This window comes from Schistocerca gregaria, chromosome 3, assembly GCF_023897955.1.
Source record: "Schistocerca gregaria isolate iqSchGreg1 chromosome 3, iqSchGreg1.2, whole genome shotgun sequence".
NCBI lineage: Eukaryota > Metazoa > Arthropoda > Insecta > Orthoptera > Acrididae > Schistocerca > Schistocerca gregaria.
The window spans coordinates 367,474,572-367,495,206 of NC_064922.1; the positions used below are offsets into that span (position 1 = coordinate 367,474,572).

At 41.4% G+C, this 20,635-nt stretch overlaps 1 protein-coding gene across 2 annotated transcripts in view; it reads right to left on the bottom strand.

The window, feature by feature from the left end:
• The window catches only part of LOC126353821 (potassium voltage-gated channel subfamily KQT member 1-like), a 2,608,463-nt gene that overhangs the window by 2,249,294 nt on the left and 338,534 nt on the right, over positions 1–20,635 (bottom strand). The gene's annotated exons all lie outside the window — the stretch shown is intronic.

Here is a 20,635-nt window from a genome sequence, read left to right on the forward strand (position 1 = left end):
CCTCGAATTACATTACATCGCTTCAAACGAACGGTAGACAACTTCATCCCATCATTTTTCAAAGCTGTCTTTCAAACTGACACTGATGTTCAGCGGACATCGCAATCTACTCCTTCTTATGTCATTTCAATTACAGATAATCTAAACTGAAACGAGCACAAAGATAATGTTGTGGGTAGAGCGTACCAAAGACTGCTACTCATTGGCAGGACATCTAGAGTCACACTCCAAGCTGTCTCTCTACCGTTCCACTCTCGAACGGCCTGCGGGAAAAATGAGCACTTAAATTTTTCTGTGCGAGCCCGGAATTCTCTTATTTTATCATAATGATCATTTCTCCCTATGTAGGTGGGTGCCAACAAAGTGTTTTCGCAATCGGAGGAGAAAAATGGTGACTGAAATTTCACGAGAAGAGGCACTATTTGTGTATTTTGCTTCTATTTCCTTGAAATATTTGTATTTCCCCCTATCCTTGCTTTTACGCCACCAGATAGCTCTTTCCAAATTTTTGTGGCTTACCTTAATTGCTGATTGCAGCTGGAGGCTCCATTAGAGATTTTATTAAAAAAAAAAAGAATTTCCATATCACGCAAGACATACAGTTTTACCCGCAATGTTTCAGCACTTTTATGAAATATCTACGCTGGACTTTTGTTTATTATTCTGACACACAACACCATACGTTCAGCTGCAATCGATATTATAGCTATTTTTAAATGTAGTCAGATGTTAATTTTATGTTAGTACACATACATAAGTATAGACTGTGCCACAATTTACACAGCTCAATGATGAAATATCATACGTCTATGCTGTGTTGACAGTGTGGCAACAATAATAACTTGCAAATTAACACGGTTGTACAACTGTATTTCCCTTACATAACGCTATCAGTTTTTTCATGCTGGAAGCTTTGTATTTACCGCGCTTTATGCAGCTTGTCATCCGAGAGCAATAAAATGTTTTCTGCTTTTGTTTTTCATTTATTTCAGACAGAAAATCACTGCATCAATCGTGATTTTACGAGTTACTTTTTTTGTTGTGTTGTGTTATCTACCTCTGTATTGTTTGTATTAAACTCTTCTTTTGTTCTCTATCCCTGTTTGAATAGTTGGCACACATTATAATTTCTTCTTGCAAAAATTCAAGATTTGAGTCAATAGCTCCAGCATTTATCGTAACTATATGATGTTCGGTTGTTTCCATAGATTTTTCTTTGCAGGGCGACTCGCAGTTTCAAAATGATGTCGACGTTTATATATTTTATACATTCCTTAGCCATTATATACTTTGCCAGATTCTCAGCCTAATTCCATAATTTTTTCCCGTTACCACCGTTATCGATGGCGTTCGGGCCTTTGTTACCCATTAAGTCCCAAATTAATTTTTTTAAATGAATTTTTTATTCCTTAATTATAATGTACATAGTTTACGAACCACAATAAGTACAAAAATAGCCAAAGAATATTTATACATGCGGATATAATGGCCGTCCTCAAAATAAGACACTGGGATCTAACAGTATCGTATACCATCCTAAACTGTATTCAAATCTTAACTATTTATTTATTGTGAAATGGCACAAAACACTTCACACACAGTGTTACACGGCATTTAACGCAATATGTTTTTGGTTTCCCATTGCATTTAGCTCTTACACATTTTCTTTGCGTGCTTGTTTTGTCAATCATATAACCAATTCCATCAAACCTGACGTCTTGTATCACTCTCAACTGACCTGATGGGTATTCGATTGGACGTCCAATATACGGTCTTCCAGTGTCCAATTTCAGGTATGTAACTGTAACAGCACGTCTAAAATCCAGTAAATCCCGAGCATTTTCCCCATGTACTAATATGTATAAGATTCAGGCATTTACGAGGGCCATTTCCAGCATATGTGCAAATAGGACGCAGTACCATTTTCTTCCTCTAATTACCGTCGCATATTTTCCAACTAACCAGTCATGGTGGTCAACACCTCCCATGTACGCGTTATACGACTTCGAAACGGCAGGTTGTTGCACTTGTGTCTTCTTACTTGCTTGTCTACTGCACCGCGTAGCTGCTCCCAAAGGTTCAACTTGGTCAAAATTTGTACCAATTGTAACGCATTTGTTGTCGTGCTATCGAACAAACAAGACTTCACTACTGAGCAGCAACGAAACGAAAAAGACAGTTCGAGGAAACTATCATTACCAGTTCGACAGGAATGGTGGACAGTCACCAACTCGATTCTCTCTGACAGTCCCCGTTGCTCGAAAACACAAATTTCTCAGATGAATCAGAAGATCTTTACTAGCGAAGAAATTTTCAGAGTATACACAATGATTCTCGGGTTTTTCAATGCAGTCCCAACGTGTTGAGGACTACTCTTGATCCCAATAGTAGATCATCCCTTGCAGTATCTTCTGGATCCTTTCACAGTATAAATCAAATTTTAAACAGTATCCACTTGCTCTACAAAGAGACCACAACTTATGGCCAAATATAATAGGCTTACCTCAATAAACTGTCCATTTCGAACTGTATTATTTACTAATGGGCAACATATTCTTAAATATCCTTACATAATACACTGTAAATTTCGAAGCAACTTCATATTCTATAACAGAGGGGTCGTTACTTAGCAACAAAATCTGGTAAAATTACTACGTTCTAAAAAGAAAATACATCAGCAGTAGCAGAGATTCATATTAGAACGTGCAGCAGTACAAATAACTTAAATGATAACACCAAGTCCCAGTGTCCTATTTCGAGTACACCAAATTTTACAACAATGGAAAACATATAGCTCCAATTGAGCTAACAATGCAAGTAGTTTAAAAGACACATTGTTGACTATAAATAATCGCAAAAAGATTTTTGCCACGTATTTAAAATATTACTAAACTGTCGATAAAGTAAATACCTGTAATAACGAAAAGTGTGCCTTAGTATTCAATAATCAATTAATGGTAGGATTATTGCTTTTAATTTCCTGTGAGCATACATTTGTTATAAAAAGCATCAACAAATGACGTAGAACAGTAATAGTTGCAAATAATTTATTGTGTATTTATAAATAAATATGTGCTCTGTCCTCAAAATAGGACACTGGTACATAATGCGAAGACAGATTTCAACTGTTACACCATGGATGTCACCATTATAGTTCTCCAGTGTATAGCATCAGGCTGAAGTTCCACAGACGCTCTCCCCTCATAGTTTCACGTCACCACGTCAGAAGCGAGTGTAGTGCCAACACAGAAATCACGCCACGCTGACGTGCATCGAGGTTGTGCGATGAATTATCTCAAGTTAGAGCCAGTGCTGCTGAGAACTGTGTTCTCGTAACAGAGACCAGTTACAAAAATTTAGGCAATGACGTGAAAAATGCTAAGAAGATTATGAAGAAGGAACCACGGGACTACTCGCTGCGGAAACACTGTGACGTAGCGAAGATCGAGAGTAAGACTAAGTTGATCTTTGATCTATCCTGGTAAAGCAAGGTACGTGTGCTGTTCAGTTATACGCTACGTCATTTGACATAGTGCATGAGGCCCATCTGGCTATTGATCATGGAGGGCGGGACAGGATGTTGAAAGAACTTTCATCCAAGTACAAGAACATTACCCGTCATGACACTGAGTTCTACATTTGTGAGCTTATCAGAAGAAGCAAAAACGTGTTAAAAAGTGTTGTGGCCAAGGCAATGTTTTTTCCGGAATTCTGTTCGCGTTGTCAGGTCGATCTCACCGATTTTCAGTCGCATCAGGACAGGAGGTACAAGTTTATAATAGTCTACCAAGTTCATCCCACTAAGTTTATAGTTCTCAGGGCTCTGAAAGCAAAGAGTGCAGCGGAAGTAGCCTAAAACCTTATCGACATTTTACGTTACTTGGTGCTCAAACGATTCTACAGTTCGATAGTAGCAGGGAATTTGCAAACGATGTGGTATGCAGCCTAAAGGAGTATTAGCCCTCCTTGAATACTGTCCATGAATCAAAAACGAGGCCTTCAGCTACTACTTAAACTGGCGTTAACAGCGAGAATTTAGCTAAGGAACTGAACTCCATACAATTTCTTGATCTCGCGCACTTCTCATCGTCAAGCATGTTTAGATAACTGAGTGGTTCCTATTTTTTTAAATTTCGTGTTTCTTCATGTGCACCCCCTACTTCGCTTCCTTTTTTTTTTGAGAAGAAGGACTTGTTTTGTTGAAATTAAGAAACCCATGACGCAGTGGCCGAGAAGTTACCTCTGGTCACTACGCATTGTTACTACCGTTAGTGCTTGTGGCCGAGTGTTATCATACACCAGAATGAAATTTTCAGTCTAGCAATTAAAACTGTGTGCCGGACAGAGACTCGAATTCGAGACCGTCGTCTTTCTAGGGCAAATGCTCCACCAGCTGAGCTACTCAAGCAAGACTCATGAGCCGTCCTAAGCTGTATTACCGCCAGTGCCGCATCTCAGCTTCCGCCGCTTCCAGGGTGTCAAATTCCTTAGGTCATTTGCTTAGTGAATGTTAAATCTTCGTTTTATTGATGCCGTTCCCTCACGCACAGAGAATGCACAATCCTGCAGCAACCCAAAACATAAACACCGCCTGCTTAATAGTAAATTACTTCACCTCTGGAACGCAATGGAGCAGGGATTCCGAGTGACGCGGATTCGTCATGGTTTTGGTACACTTTCGGAAATACGCAACCAGATGTCTATACCTTAGTCATGGAGTCCTCGTAGGGTCCGGTGGATTTCTGGGTGAGGAGCTGATGCCTGATAGTGTCTCTGATGTGTTCCATTGAGTTCACACCGAGCTGATTTCATGAGTTCACTACCGTCCTTCTATTGTATCATGATCATGGCTTTGTGGCACAAACATTTATGCTGTTGGAACATACCATCGCCATCCAAAGAGACATCAAGCATGGTGGTATCCAGATGTTGCAGTATGAAGGGATCCATCTGACCACCTGCACTGCGTACCTCACCACTGTGGATTACTACCACGGGTCACATGGAAACCCAGATGAGTGCTGCCACAGCATACTGCTGTGCCCGCCAGTCTGCGCCGTGGCGAGGCTGATGTTTCGAACAGGCGTTCCTTTAGATGACAGCAGGTCCGGTCACGACTACCGACCTGCTATAAGAACAAACGTGATTTGTCCGATCATACTACACGTTCCGTTGATCTCGATGATTCCGTGCCCATTGTAGTCGTAAATGATGACGTTGTTGAGTCAAGAGAGGAACACGTACGAGTCGGCTGATGTAGAGCACCATCTTCAACAACGCTTGCTGAGGGGCGTTTTCCGCTAAACCTGTGCCTCAACCAACGCTGTACGCTATCGTCAGATCTGCCTCAAGTCCCCGCCTATTCTGCTTTAGAGAGGAGCCAGCCCTCCGATCACCACGTTCTGTGATTAAGCGTGAACGTCCAACACTTTATATTCCACTTGCAGTTACACCATTTTACTACCACTTCCAAGATAATAGCACGCCAACAGGCGACCAGATTTGCCGTTTCTGAAGAGCTCGTTCCCAGTCGCCTGGCCCTTACAGGGTCTTTAAAGAATTGCTTCCCCCCCTAGGTTTGACAAGTCTGTATGCGATCTACTTATTTATACTCTCTACTCTGGATTCTTTCACCTACTCTGATTTTTTTTCCTTTTTCGCTTTCACCTCCATAATGGACTACCAAATACGGTAAGAAAACACACGTCTCGCAAGGCCACGTGTTTCCACAGACGTTCGCTTTGTACTGAATTATTTCGGAGCAGCACGCAGTTTGTTATTTGATCGATGCCAGCCTTGATATCACAAGCTCAGACTACTCCATTCCCGAGAACATACATTTTCTCATTTTCTGCCTTTACTATTCTACTGTTGACACACATTGCCTCCTATCTTTCTAAATCTCGACCCAAAGAGCAACACCGTCCTTCAGACGCTATTTCGCGAACGACTGTGACGAACTAAGTGGCTGTGCTGCTCCACTATGTCTTCCCCGAATGTGCAATTTACAAAAACTGAGGAGACGTGGTCTGAGGCTCTTACTGTACCTTCAGCCAATGGCACAACGAGGATGTAAAGTTACGTATGTCATGACATACATCGATAGCCAAGATGACGCGCTTGCTTTTAATTGAGGATCTTACTCTCGTCGGCGCCTAATTGTTATCATTTTGCCGGCTGGTGTGGCCGAAAGGTTCCAGGCGCTTGTCTGGAACCGCGCGTCTGCTACGGTTGCAGATTCGAATCCTGCCTCGGGCATAGATGTGTGTGATGTCCTTAGGTTAGGTAGGTTTAAGTAGTTCTAATTTCTAGGGTACTGATGACCTCAGATGTTAAGCCCCATAGTGCTCAGAGCCATTTGAACCATTTTTGTGACTTCTCCAAACTGAGAGTCACGTGATATCTTGTTGAAAGCGCTTAATAAAAAAAATTCTGGAGTATAAAATTTAAGGCACGGCTGTAAATAAATTCGAGAAGAGCTACTACAAGATCTTACTAATTTGACAGTAACCAGTAGATTTGTAATGTTGCCTTGTCAGAGTATTTAAGCACTAATCCTGGATTGTCCGTAGAGAGGTTCCCGATATCTTGCTGAAGGCGCTTAATAAACATCTAAGAGTATAAAAATCTAAGGTACAGCTGTAAAAAAATTCCAGAAGAGCTACTACAGAACTTTACCAATTTGGCAGTAACCAGTATATTTGTACTATTGTCGTCTCAGAGTATTTATGTGTTACTCCCGAACTGCCCGACAGACTGAAATTTTTCACAATCAACTACTCGATACTTTCCAGACGAAAACCAGCTAAATAGTATAGTGGTTAAGGCCTTTGAATCATCTTCAGATGGACTGAGATCATTATAATTTAGACTTTCTACGGGTTTCCTAATTCACTTAAGGCAAATGCCGGGATATTTGCTTCGAAAACGTCACGTCAGATTTCCCATCCCCTCTTCGTTGTCCTATACGAGGATTTCCTTGGTCTTTAGCTTTCTCGTCCTCGATGCTTCATTCCTTGTCGCAATGGAACTAGAAGGTGACTGCTGTCCTCAATGACGTAATTAGGACATGCGTCAGGACGTCCCCCGTTAGAACAACTACAGTTGCCTCAGCTGTAACGGAACAGGTTGCGGCTAAGAAACAATGTACTGACAAATTTATAATTTCATACGCCATGTACCGCACACAAGACACGCTTATTTCTTCACCAAGAGCGAGCTCTTTGCATCTACCTCCACGATTTTTGAGTTTATTTTCTTAGACTTTAACCAATTCGTAATATTTCTGGCTTAGTCAGCCATCATATTAAGCTCCAAGAAGCTTTTCCCAGAGCAGTGTAGATGCAAGAAGTATATAGATGACGAAATGTGGTGTCATGTACCTGTGACAGATGTTAGATTCGGTACCATTGCAGTGAGAAAGACCGCCTGCATAATGCTACTGCTCTGTGATTGGCTGCTGTAGTTCGGAGCAAGGGCACCAAAACGTTAAAGTATAGGTATTATCATCAGTTAAACTACTCATTGGAATGACTTCACTTTTTAATATAAATATCTCTCAACCGATATTAATGAGTCATTTTAGAATTATTAAAAACAATTTAAATCAAAAACAAAAGTTTGAAGAAATTGCAGGCGAAGCATTTCGGAAGCGTTCGGGTCACGCCTTTTCTGGTACGGCGCGCGAAGTTTTTCGGGCTGTTCGTCACTCTGGATTAGGCAGTCGAGAAGAGTAGACATGTTGTCCGTCGTAGGATGTGTTTCCAATTTTTATTTAAGTTCCTGCTCGTCACTCTGGATTAGGTAGTCGAGATGTACAGTCATGTTGGCTGTGGCAGGATATGTTTTTGCCAGTATTCAGTATTAAAAGATTCACTCCAGTACTGATGAAGCACAGACACGTGCCACAAATAGTGTAAAGATACATTTTCGGAAACATTGTGTTTGATCATGTAGTTTGCTGTATCATAAGGTGGTGTATTACGATCATGTAGTATTCTCGTGTGACTATATTAAAATACGTGAGTGGCACCCCAAAGAAGTGCTACATTATTTCAGAACAGACCCTCAGTTCCAGTCTCAAGATACAGAACCAAGGATCTGCGTTCTGTTTTCTGCGCTGGGGACATCAACTTGAAGACAGCAGGTAAGTGAACTATAACAGAACCTTCGTATTCCACACAGTGCAGTGGAAACAACTAGGCGCCTCACGTGTACTGCATTCACAGAGCAAATGTGCTCCGTGACACGTCATCTGCAGTAATGCAGAAGAGGTAAAGGAGGATGATCGTTATTAACACCAACAATCCATTCATTCTTCCTTTCTAGCCGCAAATTGTGTGTTCCTTACGGCTTGATGGTGCACCCGTAGTCTAGGAGTAGCTTCTTTGACTACTAAGCAAAAGGTCTGGAATTCCGGGTTCGAACTCAGTCACTGCTTATGTTTTGAATAAAAATCGTTACCAACGGCGGTTGAAGAGATCGTCCATTCTGTCAACGGCCTTATCAAAGAGGGTGGAGGAGCGAACAGACGTTCAAGGCAATCTCTGGCACTTGGGTGTGGGAACTGCCCCTAAAGAAATTGAAGAATCAACAATGACTGACAGCATGAGGGTGCAGAAGTCAATGGAAACTATAATTTCTTCTCTGTTCTGCTCGCGAATGGCGCTTGGAAAAACTATTGACGGTATTAGTTTTAATTTCTCGAATATCTCGTCATGGTCGTTTTTGACATGTATGTGAGAGGAAGTAATAAGTTGTCCGACTGTTCCCGCGAGTACCCTCTCGAAATTTCAGTAATAAAACATTTTGCTAGTAAACCTCTCCGTGATACAGAAAGCCTCACTTGCAACATCTCCCACTGCCGTTTGTTGAGCTTCTCCGTAACACGCCTGTTAAACCATTCCGTGACGAAGTGCACTGCTCTTCGTTGGATTCTCTCTCTCTCTCTCTCTCTCTCTCTCTCTCTCTCTCTCTAGTCGTATCTGGTAGGGTTTCGAGTCTCATGAACAATAGGAATCTGTCGAACAAGCGCCTTGTAAACCACTACATTCGTGGATGTGTTACGTTTCCTCAATATTCTTCCTATGATTCTTTCTGGCATCTGATTTTCCTTCTATTTGTTTTATGTGTGTCATTCCACTTAAGGTCGCTCTGGATGTATGTTACGGTAGTTGCAGTTTCCAGCAGTTTATCATCATCATTGCAATTGTGTATTAGTGAATTTCTTGTCCTACGTATGAGCAACATGTTAAATTTATGTTAGGGGTCAACTACCAGATGCTGCACTGTTCATCAATCCTCTGTGAGCCCTTCTGCAAATGGATACTGCTTTCTGACGTTGGTAATTTTTTATAGACAACCTCGTCATCTACATCATCTGAGGTATTCAGGAAATCAACTTTACATCTGTCGATTTTTTTCCGTTGAAAGCAACATATTAACTTTTATCTTCAAGTAAGTCTTGAATCCAATAGCAAATCTAGGCTCGTATTTTTTTCACTAAACTGCAATATGAGACGGTGTCAAATGCCTTAAAGAACGGATCGACTCGATTTTCCCAACATATATATTTGCGGAATCTATGTTGATATTTTATAGAGGAGACTTTCGTGCTCCAAAGAGTCATCATCCTTGAGCATAAAATATGTTTCATAATTCTACAACGGATTGGCTTCTGTTCCACGACCCTTTTTGTAAACGGGAACGACCTGGCCTTTTATCCAGTCACTACCTAACCTTTGTGCTCCAGCGAACTACATAAACTGCTGCTAGAACGGGAGTAGAATCTTACAGGTATCTCATCTACTCCTGATGCCTTTGCACTAATAAGCGGTTGTAAGTGCTTTTCCATTCCGCTAACTGTTGTCTCGATATACGCCATTTCGAAGTTCGTGTGATGATTGAAAGGAGGGACCGTGTTACGATCTTCCGCGGTGAAAGAGTTTGGCCCTCTCTTTGTTATCTTCCGTTTCGGTGCCTACCTTATCACAAAGGTTCACTAAGGATTTGGGTAATGCAATAAGGAATACCAGAGCAGACAACTGATGAGCGGTCCTCTATAAAAAAAAGTACAATCACAGACGTTGGACAGAAAAACATAGGTACAAGGACTGCATCTACAAGGAAACCTTGGTTAACAGAAGAAATACTTCAACGAAAGAAGGAAGTACAAAACAATGTTCTGTAATAACAGAACTGCATCAATATAAAATCCCTTAAGAGTGAAATAAATACTAGATGAAGGGCAGCGTAGGCGAAATGCTTGGAGGAAAGGTGTAAAGAAATGGAAAAAGAAATGATTGTTAAGAGGACAGACTCAGCAATAGGCAAAGGGCCGGAGGGGGCCAGGGGTTGGCTTACATTAGGAGAGTAGAGAGAATTCCCTTTTAGAGGAGAGCCGTTTGTTTGGGGGGCGGGGGGGGGGGGCGTCATGAGTCTTCTGACTCGTTTAATGCTGTCCGCCACGAATTCCTCTGTTGTGCCAACTTCTTCATCTCAGGGTAGCACTTGCAAGATATGTTCCAAATTATTTGTTGGATGTAATCCAATCTCTGTCTTCCTCTACAGTTTCTGCCCCCTACAGCTCTCTCTAGTACCATGGAAGTTATTCCTCGGTGTTTTGACGGATGTCCTATCATCCTGTCCCTTCTCCTTGTCAGTGTTCTCCACATATTCCATTCTTCTCCGATTCTGCGCAAAACCTCATTCCTTACCTTGTCACTCTACCTAATTTTCAATATTCGTCTATAGCTCCACATCATAAACGTTTCGATTCTCTTCTGCTCTAGTTTTGTCATAGTCTATGTTTCACTACCATACACTACTGTGCTCCAAACATACATTCTCAGAAATTTCTTCCTCAAATTAAGGCCCATGTACGACACTAGCAGACTTTCCTTTGCCAGGAATGCCCTTTTTACGAGTGCTAGTCTGCTTTTGATGTCCTTCTTGCTATGTCCGTCACTGGCTATTTTGCTGTCCAAATAGCAGAATTCGTTAACTTCATCTACTTCGTCACCATCAATCTCGAAATTAAGTTACTCACTGTTCACATTTCTGCTACTCTCATTACTTTCGTCTTTCTTCGATTTATTCACATTTCGTTTTCTGTACTCATTAGACTGTTCATTCCATTCAGTGGATCTTGTAATTCTTCTTCACTTTCAGTCAGGATAGCAATGTCATCAACGAATCGTATGTGATATCATTTTAAGTCCACTTCTGAACCTTTTAATTCCATCATTGCTTCCTCGATGTACGGATTGGACATTAGGAATGTAAAACTAAATCTCTGTCTTACATCCTCTCTAATCCGAGCACTTCATTCTTGGTCGCCCACTCTTACTACTCCCTCTTGGCTGTGATACGTTTTGTATACTCCCCCCCTCTGCCTATCGCTTACCCCTATTTTTCTCAGAATTTCGACCATCTTGCACCATTTTACATTGTCGAACGCTTTTTCCAGCTCGACAAATCGTATGAACGTATCTTGATTCTTTTTTAGGTTTGCTTTCATTATGAACCGCAACACCAGAATTGACTCTCTCGTGCCTTTACTTTTCCTAAAGCCAAACTGATGGTGATCTAGAGTATCCTCAGTTTTCTTTTCCATTCTTCTGTGTATTATTCTTGTAAGCAACTTGGATGCATGAGCTGTTACGCTGATTGTGCGGTAATTCTCGCACTTGTCACCTCTTGCCGTCTTCGGAATTGTGTGGATGATTTTTTTTCCGAAAGTCATTTACACACCAACGTAAATAGTCGTTTTTGCCACGTTTCCCAATGGTACTAGAAATTCTGGTGGATTGTTATCTCTCTATTCTGCCTTATTCGATCTTAAGTTCTCCAAAGGTCTTTTAAGTTCTGATTCTACTTCTGGACCCCTATCACTTCTACATCGACTTCTGTCTCATTACTCAAATCTTCCCCCTCATTGTATTCTTTCCACCTATCCGCTCTCTCATCTGCATTTAACAGTGAAATTCCCGTTGCAATGTTAATGTTACCACCCATGCTTTTAATGTCACCGAAGGTGGTTTTGACTTTCCTGTATGCTGAGTCAGCCCTACCGACAATCATTTCGTTTTCGATTTCTTCATATTTTTCATGGAGCCATTTCGTGTTAGCTTCCTTGCACTTCCTGTTTATTTCATTCCTCAGCGACTTGTATTTCTGTATTCCTGAGTTTTTGAACTTTCTCCTTTCATCGATCAACTGAATTATTTCTTCTGTTACCCATGATCTCTTTGCAATTACCTTCTTTGTACCTATGTTTTCCTTACCAACTTCTGTTATCGCCTTTTTTAAGGATGTCCATCCCTCTTCAACTGTAATGCCTGCTGAGCTATTCCTTACTGTTGTATTTATAACCTTAGAGAACTTCAACTGTATCTCGACATTCCTTAGTACTTCCGTATCCCACTTCGTTGTATATTGATGCTTCCGGACTAATCTCTTAAACTTCAGCTTACTCTTCATCACCACTACACTGTGATCTGAGTCCATATCGGCTCCTGGGTACGCCTTACAATTTAGTATCTGATTTCGGAATCTCTGTCAGACCATGGAGTAATCTAACTGAAATCTTCCCGTGTAACCCTGCCTTTTCCAAGTATACTTCCTCCTCTTGTGATTCCTGAGAAAGATTCGCTATTACTAGCTGATGTTTATTACAGAACTCAATCTTTCTCGTCTCTCATTCCTTTTCACAAGCCAATATTCTCCTGTAACTTTTATTCTACTCCTTTTCTTATAACTGCAGTCCAGTCCCCATGACTATTAGATTTTCATCCCCCTTTCATTATCCTCATACACTTTATCTCTTCATCTTGAGCTTGCGATGTAGGCATGTATACCTGAACTATCGTTGTCGGTGTTTGTTTGCTGTCGATTTTGTTGAGAACAACCGTATCACTTAACCGTTCACAATAACACTCTCTCTGCCCTACCTTCTTGTTGTTGTTGTTGTTGTCTTCAGTCCTGAGACTGGTTTGATGCAGCTCTCCATGCTACTCTATCCTGTGCAAGCTGCTTCATCTCCCAGTACCTACTACAACCTGCATCCTTCTGAATCTGCTTAGTGTACTCATCTCTCGGTCTCCCTCTACGATTTTTACCCTCCACACTGCCCTCCAATGCTAAATTTGTGATCCCTTGATGCCTCAAAACATGTCCTACCAACACCAACCGATCCCTTCTTCTAGTCAAGTTGTGCCACAAACTTCTCTTCTCCCCAATCCTATTCAATACCTCCTCATTAGTTACGTGATCTATCCACCTTATCTTCAGTATTCTTCTGTAGCACCACATTTCGAAAGCATCTATTCTCTTCTTGTCCAAACTAGTTATCGTCCATGTTTCACTTCCATACATGGCTACACTCCAAACAAATATTTTCAGAAATGACTTCCTGATACTTAAATCTATATTCGATGTTAACAAATTTCTCTTCTTCAGAAACGCTTTCCTTGCCATTGCCAGTCTACATTTTATATCCTCTCTACTTCGACCATCATCAGTTATTTTACTTCCTAAATAGCAAAACTCCTTTACTACTTTAAGTGTCTCATTTCCTAATCTAATTCCCTCAGCCTCACCCGATTTAATTTGACTACATCCCATTATCCTCGTTTTGCTTTTGTTGATGTTCATCTTATATCCTCCTTTCAAGACACTGTCCATTCCGTTCAACTGCTCTTCCAAGTCCTTTGCCGTCTCTGACAGAATTACAATGTCATCGGCGAACCTCAAAGTTTTACTTCGTCTCCATGAATTTTAATACCTACTCCAAATTTTTCTTTTGTTTCCTTTACTGCTTGCTCAATATACAGATTGAATAACATCGGGGAGAGGCTACAACCCTGTCTCACTCCTTTCCCAACCACTGCTTCCCTTTCCTGCCCCTCGACTCTTATGACTGCCATCTGGTTTCTGTAAAAATTGTAAATAGCCTTTCGCTCCCTGTATTTTACCCCTGCTACCTTTAGAATTTGAAAAACAGTATTCCACTCAACATTGTCAAAAGCTTTCTCTACAAATGCTAGAAACGTAGGTTTGCCTTTCCTTAATCTTTCTTCTAAGATAAGTCGTAAGGTCAGTATTGCCTCACGTGTTCCAACATTTCGACGGAATCCAAACTGATCCTCCCCGAGGTCCGCATCTACCAGTTTTTCCATTCGTCCCTACCTTCTTATTCATAACGAAACCTACTCCTGTTATACCATTTTCTGCTGCTGTTGATATTACCCTACACTCATCTGACCAGAGACCCTTATCTTCGTTCCATTTCGCTTCACTAACCAATACTATCACCAGATTGAGCATTTGCATTTCCTTCTTCAGAATGTTTTAGTTTCCCTGCCACGTTAAAGCTTCTGACATTCCACACCCCGACTCAATCTTTTTCTCATCGTCACTTCCCCTTGACAATCCCTTCCCGAAGATCCGAATGGGGGACTACCCCGGAATCTTTACCCAATGGAGAGATCATTGTGATACTTTTTCTTCCATTTCAAGCCACATGTCCCGTGGATACATGTCACGTGTGGTTTCCATTGCCTTCCGCATCCTCATGCCGTTGATCTTGCCGATTCTTCCGCCACTGCTGATTCTTCCGCCTAACGACAAGAGAATGCCTTGAAACTATGTCCGCTCCTCCGCCCTCTTTGACAAGGCCGTTGGCAAAATGGTGGTGATTTCTTACGCCGGAAGTCTTCGGCCGCCAATGCTGATTATTAATCAAAATGTAAGCAGTGGCGGGTTTCGAACCCGAGACAGAGGACTTTTTGATTACTAATCAAAGACCAGTACATAGGTGGAAAGAGTACATTGAGGTCTCTATGAGGTGGAGGACATGTCTGGTGACGTAATAGGAGAAACTGAAATCGGTAAGGATGACATAGGGAAGCAGTATTAGAATCAAATTTTAAAAGAGTTCTGGGAAACTTGTGATCTACCAAGGCGGAATGGATAGATAATATTCCATCGGAATTTCTAAAATCGTCGGAAGAAATGGCAACTAACCGAATATTCAAGTTGGTGTGTCAAATCTATAAAACTGGCGACGTACCATCAGACTTTCGGATAATATCATCCATGAAATTCGGAAGACTGCAAGAGCTTATAAGTACGACAACTATTGCACAACTAGCTTAACATTTTAACAAATTCAAATGAATGCAAGAAAATCAGCAATACATTTTAGCATTGAAATCGTGACACTGCGTAGATCTTCTGTGTCAAAATAAATTTAGAAAAGCACAGTATACTACTAACGCAGAGAGAAAAAATATTTTAGTAACACTTGTTGCAAAAAAAATCAAGAACCACTAAACTTTTACTTAATACATCCATTAACAACTGTCTGCACAGCAGATCAAAGAAACCAATGAGCTACTATAAAGCTATGTTGAATAGAATATTTACGTAAATCAGATAAGTGTTACTTGAACTCTCATCAAAAGATAGTGGTTGTCTCATTAAAATAGCTAGACATAGAATTAAGAAGAACCTAAGTACATAGCATGACAGGGAGAGAGGATACTTTCACATATGCTCTCGCACCTTACCATTCCCAGTTGCTCGCTATTTCACTTTCCTCGTTAAAAGCTGTTAACACTGTTATAAATGTTCCATTTTAGATGTATTTGAAGCCCACTGTTTTGTACACGATGGTTTGAGAAAATGTGGCTAACTTTTTAACGATCACTGAAGAAAGAAACTGCAATCATTCACACTTTCTGAATTAATAATTTAATTTATCATAACTAGTTTCTGGTGTTAACCAATATCCAGACAGCAGCAAGGGTTTCTCGCAGAGGTTTCAAACTTTTGTCTCGAGGAAAGGTTTTACTTTATTATGGAGATGCAAATAGGCTCTTCGACATTCGAAACAAGATACCATCAATTTCAAAAGGATAGATGGACCATCCACGTGTGCATTCCTAGACAAAACTGCGCGTTTATTAGTATCGTCATAACCTTTGTGTGCTCTAGGAGAAGTATCACTCAATTCCCTATGTATGGTTTTTACAAACGACTAACTGTCGATTATCTTAGCCCGTACAACAAACACAACATTACGAGTAGACAGCATGTAATATATAATGCTGCGGAATTTACTGAACCCGTAAAAGAGTAGCTGCTGGAAATTTAGCAATCGAATACTGGACTACACAGATAATTATTCCAATTCCGGAACCTGGAAAGGATGGAGTCCGAAATATGGAAATGACGCAGCGTCTGCCGCCTTCTGAGGACTGACACCACTCTCGCCGTGCATTGCATAAATCTTGTAACGGATATGTAAAATCATCTTGAGCAGTGGCTTGAAAGTTACGTCTTATTATCAGGCATGCAAAATGGTTTCCACAACATCGTTGTACAGTAGATAATTTGACGCAGTCCACTTTGGACACAGGAAGAGCATTTGAGGAAAGACAGTATGTGACATTCACGTTTGCTGACAAAGGCATGTGATACTGTTCGACACTGTTAGCGTTACCTTAATATGGCAAAGAATAGCAGAACTTGGACTGCCGTACAACTTCGTTTATGGTGTAAGCAACTATTTCGCTAGAACTGTTGCCTTACGCCTAAACAGACTGTGGGTCCACAGGAATCGATATTAAGCCAGTTACTGTTTAATGTTCACGAATGGAACTCAAGCTGGCAAGAGCAATCCAAGAACTACATTATACTAATGATATACATATACATACACTGCCTGAAAAAAAAAGTGAAGCATCCAGATAGGGTGAAGGAAACGAAATAAAACTTTACCGGTTGACAGCGTAAAGATTTGCACCACTGATATGAGTTGCCAAACATGAGGTAGCTGTAATGTTATAAGATAAAATCTTTGCTCAAGACGAAAACATTTAAGAGCTGTGGGATACGAACTTGCTCTGTGTCTATGGGCACTGCCAGGAAGCTAGTAACTGTGCCATAAGTCATTCACTCAAAAAATGCGCTTTGTTGCAGTTTTTTGCTTCGAGTATATTTATTTGAAGCTTGGTTTTGTAAATGCTATTTTGTTCAAAAAAAGCACTCTCGGCCAGTTTTGCTCTTGTGCTTATTTCTTTTGCAACAAGGAGGAGGATAGTAGGGGGAATGTGGGGGGGGGGGGGGGGGAGGGGCACCAGGGGTTGATGGCCTGAGATCGCTAGAGACCTACCTGAACAAAGATGGGGAAGGCAAACGTTCAAGACCTTTTGAAAGGGACCACCCCAGCATTGGTCTTAGCGTAACCATAGAAAACTTAAATCTGCAAGATCGGACTGTAATTCGGATCTATCTCATCACTAATGCGACTCCACAACCTTAATCACAGTCCTACCTCGCTCGTTGATTTGAGACTCACAACTTCACGTAGGAACCATTTTTTAAAAAAGTAATAACAAATAAAGACTGTAGAGAAAGAAATGTTTGCAGTAAATATTAGAAGCTATAGCGCAAGGAGTACAGAGAAGTAATAATGAAAATAAAGGTAATCGACCGGTTGAAGTAGACAGAATTACAGCTACACAATTTTTTGAGTACCAAATAACACGCTTTTTGAGTAAATCTTATCTTTACATTGGTGATACCACACGGCACTTAAAATTCCTGCTACAGTAGGTACTGTTAACTACACATTTTCATTCCTGATGTTACTGTTGGATCAAGCTCTCCTCCTCCGTGACGTGGGTGCTTTGGGCTCTTTGCCAGTAGCGCTCCCCATGATCTTTGCCCTGCGCAGGTCTAGTTCTCTGTTCTCTGCACGAGTAAGCCCTCTGCCCATCAGCCGGATTGCTGCTTAACCCACCCCACACTCAGCCTAAGGAGTTCTTAGGAGGAACTGCTTCTTCCTCTTAGGCTCCCATCTGCCTGAAAGTCACGGACCATTACCCGGTGCAGAGCTGACGTGTACTATTCCCTACGTACATACCACCGCCCTTCCCCGATTCGTGAGTAGTCTTCGTCTGTCCTCTCGCTGTTTGAGAAATACATTACTATTATCATCATGATCATGATCAACATCAATTATTATCATCATCATGATCATGATCAACATCATCATCCTTAGGTCCTTGGTATTGTTCCAGTCTTTGTCTAGGCCTCCCTTACACTCTTTGGCCAATAGGTCTTTATGACAGAGCAGTTTTCAGAATCCTTGTATCGCCCATTCGTTATAAATGATCTTCCCACCTGCTTCTATATTCGTCGATTTTATTCCGTATTGCAAATATTTCTAGCTTATTCCGCACATCATGGATTCCTATTTTACCGAAGCGTGCGTGTCCCAGTAGAGTGTTAAGGAATTTCATTTATTTGCTTGTATTTGATTGTGAGGTATCTCTGTTAATGTCCACGTTCCACTGTCATCAAGAGGAAACGGCAATGCCATCATCTTTAAAGCTTTAATTGCACTTCAGTCCGTGCTGTTTCCAGTGCTCTTCGAATAGTTCCACAAGTTGCCTGGTATATTCCTAGTTTATTATTTATGTCACTATCGTAATCACACGATATAAAGCAGCCAAAATAACTAAAGTGTTGAACTTGTTCTAAAATTCTGTCAACAATGTAAACTTTGCCCTTACTTGGTGTCTCCAAATGGTTCAAATGGCTCTGAGCACTATGGGACTTAACATCTGAGGTCATCAGTCCCGTAGAACTTAGAACTACTTAAACCTAACTAACCTAAGGACATCACGCACATCTATGCTCGAGGCAGGATTCGAACCTGCGACCGTAGCAGTCGGGCCGTTCTGGACTGAAGCGCCTAGAACCGCTCGACCACAACGGTCGGCTACTTGGTGTCTCCCTGGACTACTGTGGTTTTCATTTCGACATAGAAAGTTTAAGGTTGTGTTCCTTACAAATTCTTTATACAATAAATAGCTCAATGAAGAGTATCAATGTTTTCCATAATGTCTACACTAAGGTAACAAAAGTTATGCGATACCTGATATATCGTGTCCGATCTCATTTTTGCACGGCTTAGTGCAGCGACTCAACGTATTGTGGACTCAACAGTCGTTGGAAGCGACCGCAAGAATATCGAGCTATGCTGCCTCTATGACCGTCCATAAATGTGAAAGTGTTGCCAGTGCAGGATTTTGCATGAACTGATCTCTCGATTATGTCCCATAAATATTCGATAGGTGGCCAAGTCAATCGCTCGAATTGGCTAGAACATTTTTCAAAACAATAGCGAATCGTTGTGATCCTATAACATGGCACACTGTCCTCCACGAAAATTCCATCGTGTTTGGCAACATGAAATCCATAAATTGCTGTGAAACGCCTCCAAGCAGCCGACATAACTATTTCGTCAATGATCTGCTCAGGTGCACCAGATGACTCAGTACATTCCACATAAACAGAGGCTTGTTGACAATTTGGATCCATGGCTTCATGGGGTCTGTACTCTAACACTGCAGTGCGCTCTTACCAGCTGAAATCGGGACTCATCTGACCAGGTTACGGTTTTCCAGTCGTCTAGGGTCCAACGGATATGGTCACGAGAACAGGAGAGACCCTACAGGCGACGTCGTGCTGTTAGCAAAGGCACTTGCGTCAATCGTCTGCTGTCATAGGCCTCTAACGCCTAATTTCCCAGCACTGTCCTAACAGGTACGTTCGCTGATTTCCTCGGTCACCTGACGCATTGCTGCTTGCCTCTTGTAACTGACAATTGTATACAAACGCCGCTATTCTTTGTAGTCAAGTGATGGCCGTAGGCCATTGCGTTGCTCGTGCTGCAAAATAATGCCTGAAATACGGCATTCTCGGCACATTCCTGACACTGTGGGTCTCGGAATATTGAATTCCCTAACGATTTCCGAAATGAAATGTCCCAAGCTTCTAAATCCAACTACCACTCCGCGATCCAGGTCTATTAATTTTCGGCGTGCGGCAATAACTAGGTCAGTCACCTCTTCACATGAATCACCTGAGTACAATTGACAGGTCCGTCGATGCACTGCTCTTTCATACCTTGTGTACGGGATACTACCGCCATTTGTTGTTGTGGTCTTCAGTCCTGAGACTGGTTTGATGCAGCTCTCCATGCGGCTATATCCTGTGCAAGGTTCTTCATCTCCCAGTACCTACTGTAACCTACATCCTTCTGAGTCTGCTCAGTGTATTCATCTCTTGGTCTCCCTCTACGATTTTTACTCTCCACGCTGCCCTCCAATACTAAATTGGTGATCCCTCGATGTCTCAGGGCATGTCCTACCAACCGATCCCTTCTTATAGTCAAGTTGTGCCACATGCTCCTCTTCTTCCCAATTCTATTCAAAACTCCTCATTAGTTATGTGATCTGCCCATTCTACTGTAGCACTACATTTCGAAAGCTTCTATTCTCTCCTTGTCTAAACTATTTATCGTCCGCATTTCACTTCCATACATGGCTACACTCCATACAAATACTTTCAAAAACGACTTCCTGACATTTAAATCTATACTCGATGTTAACAAATTTCTCTTCTTCAGAAACGCTTCTCTTGCCATTGCCAGTCTACATTTTATATCCTCTCTACTTCGACCATCATCAGTTATTTTTTCTCCCCAAATAGCAAAACTCCTTTACTACTTTAAGTGTCTCATTTCCCTATCTAATTCCCTCAGCACCACCACACTTAATTC